Source organism: Talpa occidentalis, unplaced genomic scaffold (assembly GCF_014898055.3).
Source record: "Talpa occidentalis isolate TD23 unplaced genomic scaffold, MPIMG_talOcc4v2.1 talOcc4.4, whole genome shotgun sequence".
Taxonomy (NCBI): Eukaryota; Metazoa; Chordata; class Mammalia; order Eulipotyphla; family Talpidae; genus Talpa; species Talpa occidentalis.
Genome location: NW_023604295.1, coordinates 130,756,086 through 130,767,343, shown reverse-complemented (window position 1 = coordinate 130,767,343; position 11,258 = coordinate 130,756,086). Strand labels below are relative to the sequence as shown.

Here is an 11,258-nt window from a genome sequence, read left to right as displayed (position 1 = left end):
GCCTGGACTCTAATTTATAATTTATTTTTTACACAATCCTGCAGTGAGAAATACCTTTGACGTTGTACTTGTTGCCCTGTGGTGAGTCCAGGTTCTCAAAGTTCTCCAAAATCACATATAAAACCCCAGTGTAAGAGTCTCCATTTTAGACAAGTTTATTTTATGTTTACGTTGTGACAGCCCCCAGCTCTATGTGAGTGGACTTATTGATAAAATCCTATTAAATAGATCGCTACATGACCTGGCTGCCACATGCATATTGGAATCCAGCTTTCATGTCATTTTGAACCCAACAAATAGTTTACACTTTCTCTTCTCCGTCTTCCTCTATGTGTCTGAAAAATTAACAATGCGCTAGATAACAGTCTTGATCTGATTTCTCATAGGAGGTTTTCCTAAATAATTTGTGGGAAAATAACCTAGCTCCCAGGTGAAATTGTCATTTTTATTTGTAAACTAATGTAGTACATCCATCTAGTAGATGGATCTAATGATTAGATGCATCTGTACAGACTGACTATTGTAATCCAGTGGACAGCTTCCAAATACTGTGTTTTGCAAAAATCTCATTTAAAAGATGCTGTTTAGTGTATTTCTATATATTTGTAAAATTGTTTTACTTTCCCTTCTCTCTCCACTTTTTGTGATTCTCTTGTGGGAAGAATTATCTGTTAGCGTGACTAAGATACTTAAAAAGATAGCAGAAGAGCTGACAGGAATAACTTAAATTAATCAGAAGAAAATAATCATTGAGAAATTACATCAACGGATAAAGTAAGTTGCTATTATAAATTATTTAGAGCAAATACATCATAACACAAAACACAAAATTGTCACCTGTCAAAAGTCTGTTATGTGCCACTTTCAACTTAAATTCTTTAAATGAAATTACACTTGTCATTTTGTAGATATTCAGGTGGAGATATACATGCATCTCTGTATAATTATTTTGATGCTAAGTTTTACTGCAAATAATAAAATATCCTTCAACTTTATACGTAGTGTTTTGCAACATAATAATTCCATATTTGTTGACTTTTTCCTAATACACCATGGAAACTATATGAATTTTATAAAAAATGTTTTGAATAACACAAAAAGGTGTAACATAAAATATAACCCCTTCCACAAGAACTGCTTCCCTCCTTCTCCAAAATAACCATCATTGGTTGCTTGATGCTTCATCTACCAGATTTTTTTCCCCCATATACATATATTAATATACAGTAGCACTTTCAATAAAATCATATTTTCGGGGCCTCCCTGGTGGTGCAAGGGGTTAAGCACCGCACTATGAAGCAATCCATAGCCTCTGTGGCACGAGTTCGATCCCCGGCCCAGCCAGGGAGCAACCCACATGGCGCAGCAGATCTCACCTGGCTTGCCCATTGTTCCTCTCAGCAGTGTAATTCAGTCCATCTGCCTGTTCTGTTTCCCACTCTGTCTCTGGTGAATCCTCTCACCTCCCGCAGCTCTGGCCTGTACCCCAGCTCTTGTATGTATAAATAAATGAATCTTAAAAAAATTACTTTTTTTCACTAAATTGATCCTTAAATATCTGTGCTAGAACTTGCATACTTAATTAAAAAAAAAAGCCTATATGATATTCCCTTGTGAGGTTGTACCATAATTAATTTAACCACTTCCGTACTAATGTATACATGGGGATGTGTCTTGTTTCTTCTTACAATTTGGCTTTTTAAACTTTTTTACCTTTCCATTGCACAACAACAACCTCCCTCTACTTCCCACCCCAGCCAATTTGGTGTTTTCTAGTAACCCAGGGCCACTTTATTCTTTTATCTTGTAGCCTGTTTTCTAAAATGGTTTTTGACTTTTAAGTCTTATCCTTTCTTTTTGAATCTTTTCTTTTCATTCTCCTATATTTTTTTTCCCATTAAAGACAAAGGTCCACTTCACACAAAATCTCTCCTCTCTAGTAGCAGAGCGCCCTCCTCACATTCTTCCCAAACAGGGCAGTGAAGAGAAAGAGCCTCTGAGCATTAGGTTTCTGATAAGTAACAAGAGGCTGCTACTGGCAGGATGCCTTGTCAAGATATCCCTCATTCTGAGCACTCCATTCCCACGTGAACGACAATGAATGGAGGTTTCGCCCGCCCACCCCACATTGTTCAAATTGTCCTTTGCCCTTTCTGTCAAATCTTGGCACCCAGGAGACAGCAGAACATGTTCTGAATTCAATCCTGGGGAGCCACCAATCAATATCACTTGACTCTTATTACCCATTAGCTGTTCTTTTTCTATGCCTGACTTGGAGTGATGCCTAAGTCATTCTTTGTCATGGCCCCTTCTCAGTTGCCCAGCTATCCCCTTTAGGGTGGGATGCTCTCTCCCCTAGGTAGAGTGCCACAGGCAGAGGAGTTGAGACAAATTCATGGACAAAGAACAAGGCTGAGTCCATAGGTTCTCTTATTGCTTCAGCTACAGGCTTGAGACAGTGGAGAAAGTATCTTTTACCTCTTTGTGACATTAGTTTTCAAATACCAAGAGTAAGTACTTAACTCACAAACTACTAAATGACACAAATGTATCAAACACTATGAAAATAAGATTTCAAAGAAACAAAGTTTGTTTTATATTTCTCTTCTTGCTTTTTAGTACAGATATTAGAACATACATATATTTAGTACATATAATACCTATTAGACAGGAATTTAGTCTCCCTATAATGTTTTCATGCTTATTTGAATCTTATATTTGGAATATATAAGAATATATTGAATCACATATTTGGAAAAGCAAATCCATAAGCCAACTTGGTGTTTGACTGACTCTGGGCCAATGTCTTAATATCTCTGTATTTGAAACTGTCAATTTAATATTGGTGAACTTTGATGCCAACAGCCAATTACTTTCTAATAACCACAAAGTAGATTCTGGGAGGATTAGAAGAAAACCTGAACATGATGCTTAACTCCTCAGAAAAAAGGTGTTTTAATGTTTTTCATGTTTAAAAGTAAGAAACATTTAGGTTTATACGAGACAAAATTTCAAAATTTGCAGAGTTCATTTCCTCTCATAGTTGTGGTTAGAAAAAAGAAACAAAGGTTGAGAAATTCCATTTTAAGTGTCATAAAAATTTCTTTCAATTAAAAAAAAAAAGAGCTTTGGCCTACGTGTAAAGGTTCTTCTTTCCTTGGTTGAAAACTGCTTATTTGTAAGCACACTTTTCCTCTTCAATTTATCTTTTCCTTCAGCCATATGCATTTTAATACTATACTAATGCATTGCTCTTGATTCTTCAAGAGGTGGGGGGGTATGCAAAAATCTTCTTTTTATTAATAAATGCATAACTTTTATTAATAAATGCATAACTTCTAATTGATTTTACATAATCTCACAATTTATCTCAGTGTAAAAAATTAAGATAGTCTGGATTTTTAAACACTTCACGGTAAATAAAGAAAACCCAAAGACCCAGCATTCAGAATTACATACAGTGGATACCATGTCGCTGATATAAGTAATTATAGTTAAATGACTTTACAGAGCATTTCATGTTCACTGTACTAAGAGTCTCAGGCCATGCACTAGAAGAAAAGACCTTAGTGAGACACCTACAAATTCAGTAAACCAAAGGACCCTCACACCTGCAAAGTTGAAAAATAATTGTGTATTAAAGATTTCAGAAGGGAATTAAGTGTAGATAGTGTTAATCACTGAGATAAGATTCCAAATAATTTCATGACTTCTGGAAGAGATCTGACATAAGTGGTATCAACAATAATGTATAGTATTGATTGCAAGTTAAATTGCAGAACAAACCTTCTGTTTAAGGTTTGAGGATGTCAATCTCTAATATTCTTTAACAAAAGGAGGAGATTGTGAAATGATGGCAGAGGTATGTAGTAAATTGAATGGCCTGCTAACTGATCAGATTATCTGAGGCAGTTCTGCTTCCACATTTGAATTTATGATGGTCTAACTTGTCTTAACTACCCTGAACCTTCTATACAGTTACCAGTTTAGCTACAGGATTAGGAATTGGAAACATGAGCAGCCCCTGCCAAAGTAAGTCCAGACCTAATCTGTTTCTCCCAAGCATTCCCTCCAATCTCTGTTTGCTCCACAACCTGCCAAAACCTACATTCATTATGCCTAAAATCAGATGTGTCCAGAACATACACAGAGCATTAATAAATAACATGAGGGTTGGAGAAGACCTGGTGTGAAATTTCTGGTCAGCTATTTACCAGCTGTGTGACCTTGATCAAGACTTTTAATTTACTTCAACCTCACATTCCTCATCTGAATATCTGAATAATAACCACAAAAATATCTACTGCACAGCTACCATGATTAGTTATCTCAGTCGTCAAAAGGATGTACCAGTATTTTTACTGCTAATTTCCTGAATTACTGCTAATTTTTTTGTGTGTCTGCTACTTCAAGAAAAATAGATTAGGAGGTAGAATTAATACCTAATCCTCAAAAAGCATCCATCTTCCCACCAATGAAGAATTTTTTCAACGATGACATATGAAATGGTATGTAATGTTACTATTACCACATTATTTCATTTTAGAAAAAGACTTGTAAGTGGATACTATCCCGAAATTCATCAGGTACAAGTTGGATGAAATCTGTAGAAGTTTTGTATGGCAGCAAATTAGCCATAAAGCTTTTCATCCAAACTTCTATTATTCAAAAAATATCATTAAGAAATTAAGAGGCAGGCCACAAACATAAATGTCTGAAAAAGATGTATATCCAAAATATATAAAGAACTCTTACAAATTTTGCCCAGTTAAACATGGGCAAAAAGTTTTAATCACACTCACAAAAAATGTAAAATGGTCAGTAAACTCATGAAAAGATGTTCAACATCGTAAATCATCAAGAAAGTGCAAATTAAAAATAATAATAAAAAAAGAAAATGCAAATTAAAGCCACAGTGAGTAATAACTATCCACATTAAAATTACTGAAATTAGAAAGACTGGCAATACCAGTGTTAGATCATTTGCATAATTTGATTCTCATATCTACTGATGGAGGGAATATAAACCATTTTGGCAAAACAATTTGGCAGCTTCTTATAAAGTAAACAGATGCCTATCATCCAACCTAACACTTATACCCATAAGGAGTGTGTGTGTGTGTATACATCCAACGGTATACTGTGCTTTGGATACTGAGAAAAAATCTCTTTAAAAATACGTTATTTTATAAATATGCAATTTTACAAATACATTAATATTGGGCCTCCCTGGTGATGAAAGAGGGTAAGACAGCACTATGAAGCTATCTGCAGCCACTGCAGCACGAGCTGTATCCCTGGCCAGGGAGGTGACCCACATGGTGCAGCAGACCTCTCCTGTCTTGCCTGCTGCTCCCCTCAGCAGTGTATTTCAGTAGATCTGCCTATTCTGCTCCCTACTCTGTCTCTGGTGAATCCCCTCACCACCACTCCCCGGCCCATCTCTGTCCTGCACCCCAGCTCTTGTGTGCATAAATAAATAAATCTTTAAAGATAAATCAACTATGTTAATATTTTGTGCTATAAATTTGAAGGGTAGAAATAGACCTTTATAAACTTAGAAAAAAGTAAAAGAATGGGTATCAGTTAGTTAACAGAAGTTATCTAAGCTAAATGGGAAGAGTTAAGCAAGACAGAGGTTGCATTAGCCTCAATAAATTTGGAGTGGTACAATTAAAAGTCATTTTTATTTTTAGAATTATTTTTCAAAGTAATGAAAGAATAAACATATACTGGGCAAATTTACATATATATACAATATATCATTGAAGTTGAAAACATAAAAATTGACCTTATGGTCATAGGAAACACAAATACTTATTTCATTTATTTTTGAGTAATTTTATTATTGAAGAAAGTGATAGGGTGATCAAAACTTTTAAGCTTAAAACATTTCATGTTAGTATAAAATTCTGCAGTGGGAATAAAATGGAATAAAGATGTCAAGGTGACAAAGGAGTGATGTAAAATATCCAATTATAAAAGGTATGCTTGTTTGGGAATTTTTGAAAATAGCAGATGGTGGGTATCAAATCCCTAAGGTATTTTGTATCCACTTAGAGACACTTCAAAGAGTGAAATAATAATTTTATTTTAAAATTTCAGTATTTACTGTATGATAACAATTATAGCTCTTTGGTATTTACTTTTGCTGAATAATTTTATACATAAATGTAAATACTTTGGGAGCTACATATGTTCTCAAAATTATCTTAGGGGTATATGAGTTAAAGGTTTGAAGGCCACTCACATTAGCTATAAACTGCATTTAACAATCAGTGGAAAATGCAATATTCAATCTAAGGACACTCTGCCACCTGGTGGCTTGGAGATTTTCATGGTCACTGGGCAGGAATAAAAGCATCATGATATAAGACTCAGAGGTGTGAAATATTTGATGACAAGATGCATGAATATAGAGAAGATAAAATGCAATAATATTTGCACTTGAAAATAATTTAAAATATTATCATTGCAAATCCAGGAAATTATCATTGGTCATTTTTTACTTGATAGGAAATATATAAAATCTCTCACCTAAGATCAACTAATCTCAGAAATATTTAAAATAATAGTTCATATAATATTCTTTCATGAACCTCAGTAAAAGCAAATTTTATCTCTCATTTTATAGGGGAGAAATGAAAAAAAGGATCCATTTATATGCACTGTGGAAAAGTGAAACCAATACAAATTCCATTATTTATAATATTTATTTAAAAAAGTAAATTCTTCTTACCTGCTTTCGATGGTTGTTCAAAATTCCTGTATTTGTTTGCCTTTCCTAATGATGTTTTCTTTTAAGTTGTCAGTCTTTCTGTCAAAGGAAATATTGACTTTGTCATTGTAAATCCAGTAGTTGTATTTCTAAGTTCTGGAAATCTATAATCCCCCAAATTACAAGGTACTGTAGGATTTTTAAAATGATTCTATTTCTAGGATATGTGGTTTGAACTTATATGTGCATTTTTCTATTGTATTTCCTAGATAACTTGGAATAGAGAGAAGAAAAAAATGCATTTCGAGGATGCAGCTTCACAATCTTCAGCATTACAATAAGACACACCAAAGTGCAGAACTCTCCATCACTTCAATAGAAGTACAGGTTGAAGAGTATTTATTTCTATCATGGCTCTGCCCAACACCACTTCCACTTTAATGGATACTGTAAACAATGACTGATTTTATACTTCCCTTAAAAGAAAAGGCAAACAAATACAGAAACAGATAAAAACAAAAGTGGAATATCTACCTTGATCAAATACTTATTTGAAAATGGATGAGAAAATCAGATTGAGACAAATTTGCCAATTTGACGTCAATTCCAGTTGATTTCAGTTCCAGTGAAGGTGGGGCTGAACATTTCCTCACTCCAGAATCTATAAGAATGTAACAAAAGCTATCATTTCTTATCTCAGGATGAGAAGAGGACACTGAGCCAGAGATCTAGTGTCTGTTATCCTGTTTTGAGTTATAATTGCTTTTTATTTTAATTAAATTTTTTTTGCTTCCTTGCTTTACCTTGATTAATTTCCCTTTGTTTGGATCTTTTAATGAAAACAAGAGCTCTCTTCTAGGTAGAGTTGGAGAAGGTTTTGGTTGTGGTGTTTGGTTTGCATTATGAGTGATCCTTAAAAGAAAAGGCCCAATGTATTAAAATATTATATTAATAATATGATTCATTAATGTATGTGTCTATGATGGGTATGTGTGTGCAATACATGATGTGGAATTTAGAATATGATAAAGTTGGCATTTTTTTTTAAATGATCAAGTTTATTTTTTTTTCAAAGATTTGTTTATTTTTGCATACAAAAACCGGGGTGTAGGCCAAATGTGCGGGAGGGTGATGGGATTCACCAGAGAGAGAAGCAAACAGAACAGGCAGACTAACTGAAATACACTGCCGAGGGGCGCAGCCGGCGAGACAGGAGAGGTCTGCTGTGCCATGTGGGTATCTCTGAGGCCAGCAGGGTTCAAACTGGCACTGCAGAGGTTGTGGACAGCTTCACAGTACTGCACTCAACTGCCTGCGCCACCAGGAAGGCCCTTGCAATACAAATTTAAATTAATAAATCTCTCAGTAGTTCACGTCTAAATTTTAAAAAAGTGTACTTTGAGAGAGCAAGACCACTTTCATATAACTTTTATTACAGTGTAATGTTATCATTGTTCTATTTTATTATTGTTGCTAATCTCTCACTGTGCCTAATTTATAAACTTGGTCATAGTTATTTATGTATGTACAGAGGAAAACATAGTATCTGTTGACCTGGGTACTGTCCACAGTTTCAGGCATCCACAGGGGTCTTGGAATTTATACCATCAGAGAAGGAGGGGGCAAATGTACTTTGCACATATCCATTTGTTTGTGTTGTTATATAAAGGGGATACTACTTTAAATTATTAGTGGACTCTTGTCTTTTTTGTCTTTCTAAGTACAAACCTAGAGGACAGAAGTCATCTATATAATTAAGTGAAAGCTTGGGATTTGTTTTATATGGCAGTTGCTGTTTACTTGATCAACAACCATTCACTACCCCCACCCCACCCTTCTTTCATGCTACTCAATTCTCCTTCCCTCACTAGGGGTGTGGAAATCTCTGATGCTTTGTTTTCCAGACTCCCTAACAGCTTGAGTAACCATGTGACATGATTATAGATTAATGTGTAACACAGAGAAATGAGGTAGGCTGGTTCATGGGAAGTTTTTCATCCTGATAAAAAGGAGTAAAATGTAAGGAGATGTCTCTCCACCCTGAGAGCCCCTCCCCACAGCCCCCTCTTTCTCCCATCTTTGAATGAGGCTGTCTGATGGAGGGCTGCTTACTGCCCCTGTGGCTATCTGGTGAATCTAGAGATAATAAGCTAAAGATGAGATGTGACCATGCTAAGGGTCTGGGAGCAGAAGGTTCTGGGTCTCTGGTGGCTTTATGGAGTTGCCAAACCCACTCTAGAGCCCCAACCTCCCAGAATTGTTGTCTTATAAGATTATCACATGACTTTATTGTTTAATCACATTTAGTTGGATATTATTACTTATGGCCAGAATCATTCTAACTTCTATACTGTAGAAGGAATGTCTTTAAAAAGGCTGAATTAATATTCAGTCACTGATGCATGAAAGTAGAATTTTACTTGAGAAAAGAATTATCCAAACTCCTTTATCAGCCCCTTGACTCTATTGCATGGAAGCCCAGGGAACGCACACTCCTTGGGTTCTCTTATACAGTAAAGTAGCCAGCACATCTGTCAGTGACAGTCAGACCACACTTTGCTTGTCTTTAAATATGTGACATCTCCTGGGGGGGACAAAGCAAGTACAGATCACAGAGAAGGCAAAACAAGAAACACCCCCCCCAACACACACACACACACATACCCTCAACAACTGCTCTTTCTAGACCCTGGGAGGGTGCCCTTGCATGGGGTGTCCATTCCAATCTGTGCCGGAGAAACTTAGTTGAGCTTGGTGATCAGGTGGAAGGTTGAACCTGGTTGAGCATTCTTGAGCTGCTTGGATCTCACATCCTGAAAGGCCCCAGGAGTAACTGAGAACCTGGCTGGAAGCTAACCAGAAGCAGCTAACTCAGCAAGGGCAAACGAATGCTGTGGGAAGTCTGCAGAAAGACTATCCGAGCAGGGCTGAACCAGCATGTCAGCCAAACCTGGAAGGGCAGCAGGAGACATCACAAGCTGGACTGAAGTCAGGTCAACCAGAACCACCCAGGGCATCACCCAAACCAAAGATCCTTGACCCTCCCAAGGCCTGTAGGGTATCCCCTGCCAGGTGGATCAGAGTTCATTTCCCAGAAGCCAGAGGTGCCAGAGAACAGCAGACACACATCAAATGGACCTCAGAGTTTTGGTAAAGGTCACCCCTTCCCTCTCTCTTACTGAAGGGAACAGAGCAAAGGAGAGGCTCTTTGGGAGACTGACCTTTTTCATCCAAGACAGGCTGAATATTCTCCTGAAGGGACAGCCTAAATTATTAGGGGACTAAGGCTTAAACAAGATTGGACAATGGGTTAGCTTTTTGCTATTAGTGTGTACATGGGGATGGTGTAGAGATGAGGGAGACAGGAGGAAAAGGACACCTAGATGACTTATAGGCATAAATAAAGAGCGTACACTTGATCAGTACGAGTAAGTTGTAATATGAGCTGAAGATATGACCTTGTCACACACAGTATTTCATGAAATCAACCTTGAGAAGTGCTAGTAATTGGCCTAGGGAGAATCTGGAGTTAGGGGTTTATTTTCCTTTGAATGCCTTTTTCAGTCTGAACATCTTCCATTGTGTATATATTATTTTTTCAATAAAAAAGTAGAGATATTTTTAAAAAGTCGTATTGTGCCAACCAAGAGATTATATAACTTGAACACTGTATCTAGCAGGTAAAACTAAATTAGGGGTAGTGGAGAGCAACATAAACCCTCATCTCGTCACCAAGGAGCAGGTAAGGGGTCCTACTTGCCAGACACTAAGTGGACAATCACAAGCAGAAGTCAGCAGATGCAATTGTGACAGGCAGCATGAGGAGAGGGGCTGAGAAGCCTAGTGGTCACAAGTGGACCCCAGAGATGTGCATTCGAATCTGGCTGCTGCTTCCTCACTGGTACCTTTTGACAAGTTACCTCCCATCTCTTTGCCCTGATTTCCTCATATGTCACTTCGTAACAGAGCGGTCCCCAGAAAAAGGAGAGGTTCCAGGTTCCCTGTCTCACCCAAAGGAGGGTGGAGCTGAGCAGGGAGGAGAGGAAGCTTAGGAGAAGACTAGAGAAGGAAGGAAGCAGGATGGGGAGGCAGAAGGTGACCTGAAGAAGGTGCAGGAACAGAAACATGTGAAGAAACTATACTGGCTTCTTGGTCCTGAACTGGGTGAAACATGTGTGGGTAAGAGACCCGTGTGGAGCTTAGAGATGGCAACTTTTATCTTGGCTTTGATTTTGCTCTTTTCCTTCCAGACTTGTTTGACTGCTTCTGATCCTTTTCTGTGGGGAAAGATGCTTTAGGCTTGTGGCAGGCTTTCGGGCCTTGTTTTGGGCCAATCCTGTTTGGCTGGACATTTACCTATGAGGGGATGGGTAACTTTGGGTTCTTGATTTAAAAACTGTATTTTCTGTCGTGCACACTAATTGTGTTAAAATTCCTTTCCATTAAAGGTCTTATATGTTTTATCTTGATATGGCAGGTGGCAGAAACTATTTTGAGCAGGCAGGTTTTTGTCCAGCTCAGACCTCTTTTTCTTAAACAT

The 11,258-nt window shown here is 37.2% G+C and overlaps 1 long non-coding RNA gene across 1 annotated transcript; it reads right to left on the bottom strand.

The window, feature by feature from the left end:
- Nucleotides 1-1,469: 1,469 nt before the first annotated feature.
- Nucleotides 1,470-9,552, bottom strand: LOC129146793 (uncharacterized). The gene is made up of 4 exons (XR_008554020.1): nucleotides 9,383-9,552; nucleotides 7,253-7,379; nucleotides 6,740-6,817; nucleotides 1,470-1,515 (listed from the first exon to the last, which is right to left on the bottom strand). It is a non-coding gene; the product is annotated as an uncharacterized LOC129146793 (long non-coding RNA).
- Nucleotides 9,553-11,258: the final 1,706 nt, after the last annotated feature.